Source organism: Taeniopygia guttata, chromosome 5 (assembly GCF_048771995.1).
Source record: "Taeniopygia guttata chromosome 5, bTaeGut7.mat, whole genome shotgun sequence".
In the NCBI taxonomy this organism is placed as follows: domain Eukaryota; kingdom Metazoa; phylum Chordata; class Aves; order Passeriformes; family Estrildidae; genus Taeniopygia; species Taeniopygia guttata.
The window spans coordinates 47,164,397-47,173,576 of NC_133030.1; the positions used below are offsets into that span (position 1 = coordinate 47,164,397).

General features: G+C 41.9%; 1 long non-coding RNA gene across 1 annotated transcript in view; it reads left to right on the plus strand.

The window, feature by feature from the left end:
- Positions 1-5,061, plus strand: part of LOC140684325 (uncharacterized) — a 54,520-nt gene extending 49,459 nt beyond the window's left edge. The window contains exon 4 of the long non-coding RNA XR_012056472.1: positions 4,498-5,061. This is a non-coding gene — a long non-coding RNA (uncharacterized lncRNA). The remainder of the gene's footprint in view (positions 1-4,497) is intronic.
- The last annotated feature ends 4,119 nt before the right edge of the window (positions 5,062-9,180 follow it).

Genomic DNA, 9,180 nt, shown 5'->3' on the forward strand with positions numbered 1-9,180 from the left:
TTATTTCTACCCTCAGATAAAGATATGAAAAAGAGGAGAAACTTAATTCTGCAGGCTACCCTTACAATCCTGACTTAGTAATAGACTGCAAAGGTTCTATAGCAAAAGGATAAGAAGGATAGAGAAGGTGGACATTATTTTTCTCCCTCTGTCCTGAGTCACCTGCTCTGCCATGGAGAGAAAGTGATTTTTTCATCTAAAGTGGGTGGGTTGTTCCTATAGTTTGGAATGAAGAATCACAAAGAATTTAGTGCATATCAAATTTGCAGTCCCAGTGCCCTGTATGAAGGAGACCCTGCTCACCAGACCCATTGCTGGAGCACAGCCACACCACAGAGATAACGATGAAGAAGAAGATTCTGTACCCATGATCATGAATCAGAGCAGGTAAACAGAGCACAGTGAACATTACAGGTTACAGGGCTCAGAGCCTGAGTGCTGCAAAGCCTGACATTGACTAACCAAGTCCTACAGATCATGAGGACTTATCTACCACCAAATCTGACAGATAGTTATTGAGGAGGCACCTTGCATCCTAACATTTCTGTGTACCTTTGGCTGGTACATAGGCCAGTGAGAGAAATTTCCCACTTGGTGCCCTACAGCATCCTGGGTTTCCCTCAGAGATTTCCTGTCCAAGTTCTGGCCAGGGTATGAACACTGATGACCTGAGGGTGCCCAAGTGATGGTGCTCTAGGCATGTTCTGAGACATCCAAAGACACCTGCTCTCTCCCTGAGGTGACTGAACCAGCTGTCACAGGAGAAACTGTGGTCATGCTGCGCTACACAAGGAAAGCCATTCTATCACTGCCTAAGGAAAAATGGCACTCCTGTAAATATACATTGTTATTCTGAGGGAGGATTGGTTTTTGTGATTAGTGTTCAAAGAACCCACCCATTTCACTGAGCAAAGCACACCTCAGAAAGCATTCTGCCCCAAAGAACCCATTCCTGCAAAAGCCAAGACTAGGAGAATGAAATACAGTAACATAAGCAGAAGTGAAGCAAAAGGAATTTACTTAAGTATTGTGCAGAAAGTCTGTGGCCAAGACCAGCTGCTTTGAGACCTGTCAATCCTACAGCTAAGACACAAGATGCTGCTTCCTTTGCAAGCCTGGTCCTGACAAACCTTTAGCTTGATTTTGAGCTTTTCATTTCACTTCACTTTCACTGCTAAAAGTAGTATTGATCTCCCAGGAGGAAGAAAATATTTCTTTGCCTCTCTGAGGTGCCATGGCAATTAAGATGGGTATAACTTTTTAGGATGCTACCGAAATGGAAGGCACTTAGAAGTTCAAAGCAATATTATTATATAGCTCAGAAAATGACACAATATGCTGACAGAAATTATGCAGTATACTGCTTAATAAACTTACAGCCAGCATAGTAAAAATTCTGTCAGTAATAAACTCCTTTCCCAGTTGACTGCAGTCTTGAGTTGCCAGAAATCATCCTCATCTTGCAGGTCCTATAGCACTCCACCTTCATACTCAGTAAAATGGTACCCCAATGACATTGGCAGCCATATTATTTATTATCTACAGTAATGAAAAATACAAATAATTGACCTTGGAATCTTGGACTTACTGCTAAATTGACCCATTAAAAAAGTAATAATATTTTATGCCCACTTAGGTGAATGTGTTTCCATCTAAGTGGGTATGCCATCAAGATGTGGATCTGCCTGTATTTAATATCTTGGAGGTAACCTTTGTTCCCCTTTACATTTCTCTTCTTTGCTGCTCCAGATGTAGCTTACACTTAATGTCTTATTTCAGAATCACCTGGGCAATCACCTGCCCCTGCCTGGCCTACAAAGTAACCAACACACACCCAGAAGGCTTAAAAACAACAATAAACCATTAAGCTGATATTTGTTCTACTTTAGCACAGTGTTAGATTTTCCTGCTATTTTAAAAATGGTAATAAATTATGTATTTGTGTACACAGGTGATTTGGGAGAAAAAACATGTCACCACACATGCCAATGGCCAGTAATATCAATGGAACTCTTTTGAAAGGCCTCTGATCAGCTTCCTGAAAGGCCTCTGATTATCTTCCTGCTAGTCATAAATGATCTGGACATCAATTATCTGATCAAAAACATCATCTTGTCCACTCGACTGTCAGCACTTTCTAAATGGAGAACAACACAATCTGAGAGTAATTTGTAAATAACAGAGCGAAAGCTGTTCACGTAAATAGATCGATGGACAAATGCATAAAAGGAATGGGACCTCCTGACAGATTACTCATAAAAACAAGTTATTAGAATTCATTAAATAAGCATTACCAGTTTACCAGCTTTAACTGTCACACCGCAGCAGACGGCGGATTTCAGAAGACATGGCTCAATAGTCTGAGCACAACATATTTGAAGTGTTCAAATGCCCATGAACTCCTGGTTTGAATCCAGACATAAGGCATAACATTTTGTCCCTTTATGGATGATAAGCCACACATTGGGTGTTTACAGAATGTAGATAAGACTTAGAAAGCAGTCTCTCCTGCTGAGATAGTAACAATCACATATCAGCTTTTCATTAAAGGAAAAGAATTTGTCAACAGTGTCCTTGGCCAATCTTCTCAAGTCCAGCATGAGCATGCGTGACTCACATCTTTCTGCTCATTGCAAAGCTTTGGAGAGTGGCTCTTTTTTGAAGACTATCTGTAACTAGCCATAGCTGAGTGCCAGAGTAGGTCTGGTAAAACTGTATAAGTGGGATTCATCACAGAGTGCCAACTGTGCAGCCAGAAAGATGCTATCACCAGTGCTAGAGCCATAAATCTTCACCTGAATCCTACCAAAGGGTTTAAGCATTGTCCTGAATATTAGAGGGCACCCATGACATGAAACTGATTCAGAGAAAAATTATTGTGTGAAATGCACAAATTCTAAGACCAGCATGGTTCTCCCTTGCACTAAAATTTGCCTATGAATCCTTAAAAAGAGCACACACAAAAAAAAAAAAAGGAAAACTGAGAAAGTCATTTTGCAACAGATATAAAAAGGGGGGAAGTTCTTTTGTAACTAATAATGTCTCAAGAACAATACAAATTCGTTGTAGTGTGGGATATTTTTTTGATATATGTCCAGTGCTGTTATCCTGTGATATGTCTTCTGGGAGTGTGATGACCAAATGCCACAAGGCCTTCTCAGAAATGTAGCATAGACCTAATAAATACATAAATGATCCAACATTTCTTTGACATTTTTTGACTTCTCAGGGGTTCATGGAATATGAAAGACTAGAATTTTAAGCAGTGTTGCCTTGTGTAGTTGAAAGGCAAAATATGGAAGGACTTTGTTTACCTGTAATCAGAGATACAGAGAGAATATGAGAAGCTGAAAGTGGAGAAGTAGCTACTGAGCTTGTTCTGAAGCCAGAGATAACATGGGTTTAGATCTCTGACACAGACAGCAGAGAGCCCATAAGTTAAACCTCATCTGTCAGAGTAAGTTAGGGTTGATGTTTAATATTAATTTCCCATAAAAGAAGAATTTAAGGTTGAGAGCAGTTCAAGATGCCTTCTCATGTCAGAGTACCTGAGATTTCTCCTTTGACCAGCCTATTAAGATATGGATACTGCCACAATCATTTAGTGTAGAACCAGGAAAAAGAGTTTGTACTGGGGAGGATTTTATGAAGTAAAACTAGCTTTATTGGTGATAGCTGATCCAATATTGTGCTGTTTGCTTAAAATGTATTGTTTCTGTAAGCAACATACTGAATTGCAAAACTATAACTGCAAATAGTTTATATGTCTGTGTGTATACACATCAGCAACAAAGCAGAATGCAAAAACGTTGGAATAGCTCAAACTCTAATTTAGCTATCGTGTTTGCAGAGCTTGATTTACTGTTTTAATAGGGTGTCTTCTCAATGCTGGAGCTGTCTTAAGCATCATTAAAATACTAAAATTTGTTGCCAGCTAAGAACATACATATGTTTTTACAGCAGCTCATCTCAAATATCATAACTCATCTGACAACAATTGTAAACTAGCATAAGATGAGGCTGACTCCTGAGTCAAGCCTCATGTATCCCCCCCAAAATAGCAATCAGCTATAACATTATGGAAAAACAGACTGTCAGTTTAATTTCCAGGACTAAAGCACAGAGAACAAGGGTCCAGATCCATTACCACTGACTCAACTGCCAGGCTGTGGGTTCCTCTGGTATGAGTTCTTCTTCCCTCTATCTGAAAAAATCCTGCTCTGCTCTGGAATGGTAATATGTACGTCTAAAATCAGCATCTCAAAGGGCTGCCCATGTCTACCATTAAATGCTCATAAGAAGTCACGCCTGAAGTCATTTGTTTTGCTGCTTTTGGTTGAACCTAAGGGGGATGTGGCAGATGCACTCAGTGGATTTAACAAATAATCACACTGAAAAAGGTTCCTCTAATGCTCTAATCCAGGAAAATTATTAGACCTTTTATCTCACTTTTGCACTTTTTTTTTCTTTTTTTTTTTTTTTTTTTCTGTGAACTAGTGTGGCTTCTCAGTCTGAATTCATCACCGAGTGAGTTGTAAGGACAGATCACACAAATGAAGCCTGACCAGAAACGACGGAACTGATCTGCAGAAGGGCTCACTGCCCTCTGCTCCTGCTGAAGGAGCTCCCTCTGGGAGTCAGCTCCATGAAGGAGCTCCCTCTGGGAGTCAGCTGCATTTCCTCACTTAAAACACCCTGCAGCCAGCAGAGGGTTGCTGTTCACCAGCTGCTCCCAGGACCCCTGCCTCACTCCCTGGGCCCGGGGCTGGCACAAGCCCTGCTCTCGGTCTGGTGCTTTCCACGTTACAGCCCTCAGCGGCCCGTGCTCCGCCGAGACTGCGCACGGCTTTCCCGGCCCGTGCTCCGCCGAGCACCCACGGCTTTCCGAGGCGTCGGATTAGAGCTCAGTCCTTTTACCAGAACTCCTCCTCCTCCTCCTCAGCTTCCCCGCTCTGTGCTCTGCACTACAGCACGGGGAGCCCAAGCGCCCACAGCGCCGCAGCGCTGCTCCCAAGCAGCGGAATTTTCATGCCTGCTGGGGAATCCAGCAACAGGAGCTCCCGCCGGCAGCTGGCTGGAACAGATTTACAACAGCATCTCGCCCGGGCTCTTCCTTCTCTCTCAGGAGCTAAAGGCTCTGTCTTAAAAAATTCGCTCACTAAATAATGCAGGAGAAGCTTTTCAAAATTGCTCACAACATTGCTAACAGGCTGCCAAGCTGCATGCCTGCACTGCTTACACAAAGCACAGTCATCCTGGTGTTATCCTGCTGGCTGAGACAGCCACCTATTACTCACCTGCTCCAAAGATACTTGCAAAGAACCGCTGTCCTCAACAGGCCCCATGATATCTTGGGATCTCTCTTTCAGCTTCTTGCATATCCTTCACTTATCCAAGCACGTTTTTGGTCAGCAATTTGCCTTCAAAGTACTGTGGGTGAAAAGGAAAACCTGTCAAAGTTCAGTAACCACATTTCTTTCTCACTTTTGCACAAGACACTAAAGTTATAGCAAGGAAAAGCAAAATGAAAACCTGAAGATAGCTTTCTGTCAGAGCAAACAAGGAAAAGAGCCATGACCCTGAGGCACAGAGCACCTAAAGGCCTGTAAAAATAACCATCACTCAGAGGAACTTCATAAAGGAAACAGACAAAAAAATACACGGACAATATTAAGATTATAAACCAATAATCAAAATTTCTTTAGTTTTTAAAAAAAGACATTACCTCTCATTAGATAGAGGGGCATGACACTCCCACAGAAAACATTACCTTATTCTCCCACAGAAACTCATATTAAATAATGGTCTTAGGAGTCACGTAAGGCAAACAAGGCAAATAAGCACCAACGTCCTTGCCTTGTGCATTCTCCACACCCCACATATGATATATCCACCCTTTAAAGAAGCAAACCTGCTACATAAAAGCAGGACTACAGAACGCTCTCCACTTCAGTTTCACACATCCTCTTGTTATTGCAACAATCTCTGTCAAAATCAAACATTTCTCAATTTTTTTCCAGAAGACAAGGCATAGTAATACTTTTTCATGTCAGGATCTTGTATTTTTGTTTTAATTTACACAAAGACTTTCTGCTTCCCAGTCCCTGCATACATCCAGGTAGGCTCTTTCTAGAATAATGCAAAAGGTAAAGAAAGAAAACCAGCGAGCCCATAACTAAGGATTTCCTTGAGCAGGGTGTTGCTGGAGAGGCTGAGCTGAGATAGTCCATACTGATGTGCGGAGTCGTGCTGCCTGACCGTGGGGGTCTGTGAGGGACAGGGAAGGACATCACCTCAGGAAGCCTGGGGCTTAATTCAGAGTGAAAGCAAATAGCAAATAGCTGGCTATTAACCTACAGCACATAAAGCTTTTGAAAACCTGGCATGAGGGAGTGAATTGCTTTCCCGGTAATCACTGCTCATTTACCTCTCCCATATTTCAGATTATGATGTTCTGAGCCACTTGGTAATGGACAAACCCATCCTCCCTTTCTGCTTTCGCACTGTTGACCTCTTTCTTTTCATAAGTTTCTCAATCACCCCAAAGTCAGTCAGTTCCAATTTCAGATGTGATCTTTGTGTCCCCCCTTCACATGTTTACAGGCTGCTGCCTTTCCTTGTCTCCAGACCCCTTTGACCAAAGGACAGTCCTGCTCAAGTCTAAGCTGGATGACATTTTCTCTCAGCAGAAATCTGCTGCTTCTTTCTTACAATGTCTCCATCTCTTGCAGCTGTCCAAACTATCAATTTCATATTTTAAAACTTCAGCAGAAAAATGAGCCCCACACCTCAGAAAACCTCAAACTGCTGGGAAATAACCATCTTGCAGCTGTACACTGTAAAAAGCTCCTGCACAGCATTCTCCTCCACTAGTCTGGGGTTTCACCCTGTGATCCCACCTGCACAAGAACACAGCTCTCCCAGACAGCCTCAGAGCACACACAGCTGCACACAGCTCGCAGGGAGACCTTCTGATAGTGGGGCTGGGGCATTTCAGAAGCTTTTAGGATATAGGCTGTAGCAGTGAAGAGCAAACTCATTGTACTTTAAAAATAATCTCTGCAGATCTTTTCTTAGCTTGAACAAGAGTTAAAAATTACCAAAACTCACACAAAAGCTGTGCCACTGGCAGCACTTAGAAATTGACTTTTTCTTCATTTAATGGTTTTGATCCAGACAAACTACTGTAGGTAATATATGCTTTATAAAGCTTTTGGGGTTTTATAGGTTAATTTGCCTTAAGGAGATGCAAAATTATTAAATGAGAAATTAGTATTCCTTGTAAGGGAAGCCTTGAGTTTTGTGCACAGAAGGCTGCCCATAGTCTCAACCTTCTCTTCTCAAGTAAAGCTGCCTTCATTCCTTGTTTTTCATGGCTCAGAGTAGCTGCCCCCAAAGCCCAACAACAGCTGTTTTCTCAGCCATGCTTCCACTGCCATCTAGTGCCTCCAGCACAGACTGCTACAGCCTCTTTTGCTTTACGAACTTGTCACAAAAGATAAAAAGTCCTAAGGTTCATGTCAAACCTCAATTTTTCATTCGGAAACCAATCTTTGTGATACCACTATAGATTTTTTTTTTTTTTTTTCTGAGAACAGATCAGACTTGGTGTAATGAGGTGGGTTTTTTTTGCAGCCTGAAGTATGAGCAACCCCTCCTGACTGTCTGGGCTGAGTGGTGATTTCAAATACCGCGTCAGTCACACTCAGTGAACTGGAATAGCGTTGTTTATCTGGTTTTGGTTAGGACTGAGAGACTTTTCACAGGGACTTGGGTCTCCAGAGGAGGAGAAGTAGCTCTAGTCAAACAATAATGTGAGCAGTGCTCGTTAGCGTCAGGAAAAAAACACTGAGGAAAGGTGACTGCAGATGGAAAAGTGGACTTGGCCTTGTTTTTCTCTTGTACTGTTCTGCTCTTTTACTAGGTACAACTTACATCATTTTTTTCAGGAACAAATAAAAGGAGAAAGCCTGGACATGAGAGCATATTGTGGACTCAGGCTTTTACAGATACAATAACACTGCTCCTACCTTTTTAAGTCATGTTAAATACACAGAGACTGATCCAACTCTGAGAAGACACTATGTAAGCTTTACATCATTCCACTATGTGTTTCTGTATCAAACAAAGCCATTTCCAACCTATCCTCCTCATCTCTATTCTACTGGCCCCACTAGAAAGGCTACTCTGAAGCACAACATGTTCCCTTGCCTTTTCCAGATATCCTTGCAGGTAGTGGGCAGCTGTTAGTAATGTTATGTTTCAGCTCACTGACTTCACCACTCTTGCCTGTTTTTTCTCTACTGTGAGACTGTTGGACAGTGAACCCACAGAATTCCAATGTACATAGAATCAATGGAGTCCTTTCCAAAACTTTGTGAAGAGACTCCCACTCATAGTGTGACTATCCCTGCTCTATGTAGACACAAAGAATAAAAATGGCAGTATGTTCAGTGGCAGATTCAAATGAAAATAAAGTCAAGCACACCCGCAGTGCCTTGTTCTCAAGGCATCATTTCCTCACAATTTCAACAGGAAGTGCCACTGAGCTGTTAATCAATGTTGCCCCCACTAATGCAGTAAGTCTTTGTAGGAAGGAAGTTAAAGCAGCATCTCTGTTCCACTTCGGTCTATTAAGCAAGAGTGCTCAGTGCCATGGTATTCCTGTGTGCTTCTTCATGAGGAAACTGAGGCATGTGAAATGATCCCAGGAACAACATCAGGATATACTCCACACCTCCATCCACTACTCATTCAAAGCTCTGGTATTTGTCGTGAATTTAAAAGTTATTTAAAAATCCAGGACTATACACAGTGGTTCATAATCACTTAAAACCAGAAGAGTGCATTTTGAAAACTCAGTATAGGTTCATATGCAAATTCATTATATTCTGATTTCGGAACACTGTCCCAAAAGAGAGAAAGCTAAACAGAGACTCTCTGAGCCTCAGAAAATTTCAGCATGCAACACATATTTCTCTCATTTGCAGTAGAAGACATGGGTAATATCTGCATGGTATTGAGGTCCTTGCAGATTAAAGCGGGATGTGGCCCACCATCTTTTGAAGGTGGTAGAAATGGGGAGAAAAAGACATTTCAGTTACAAAATGCAAGGCTAAAAAATCAGAGGGCAGAAAACACATAGAATTAGCATGGTATTGTAGAGGAAACGAGATACTT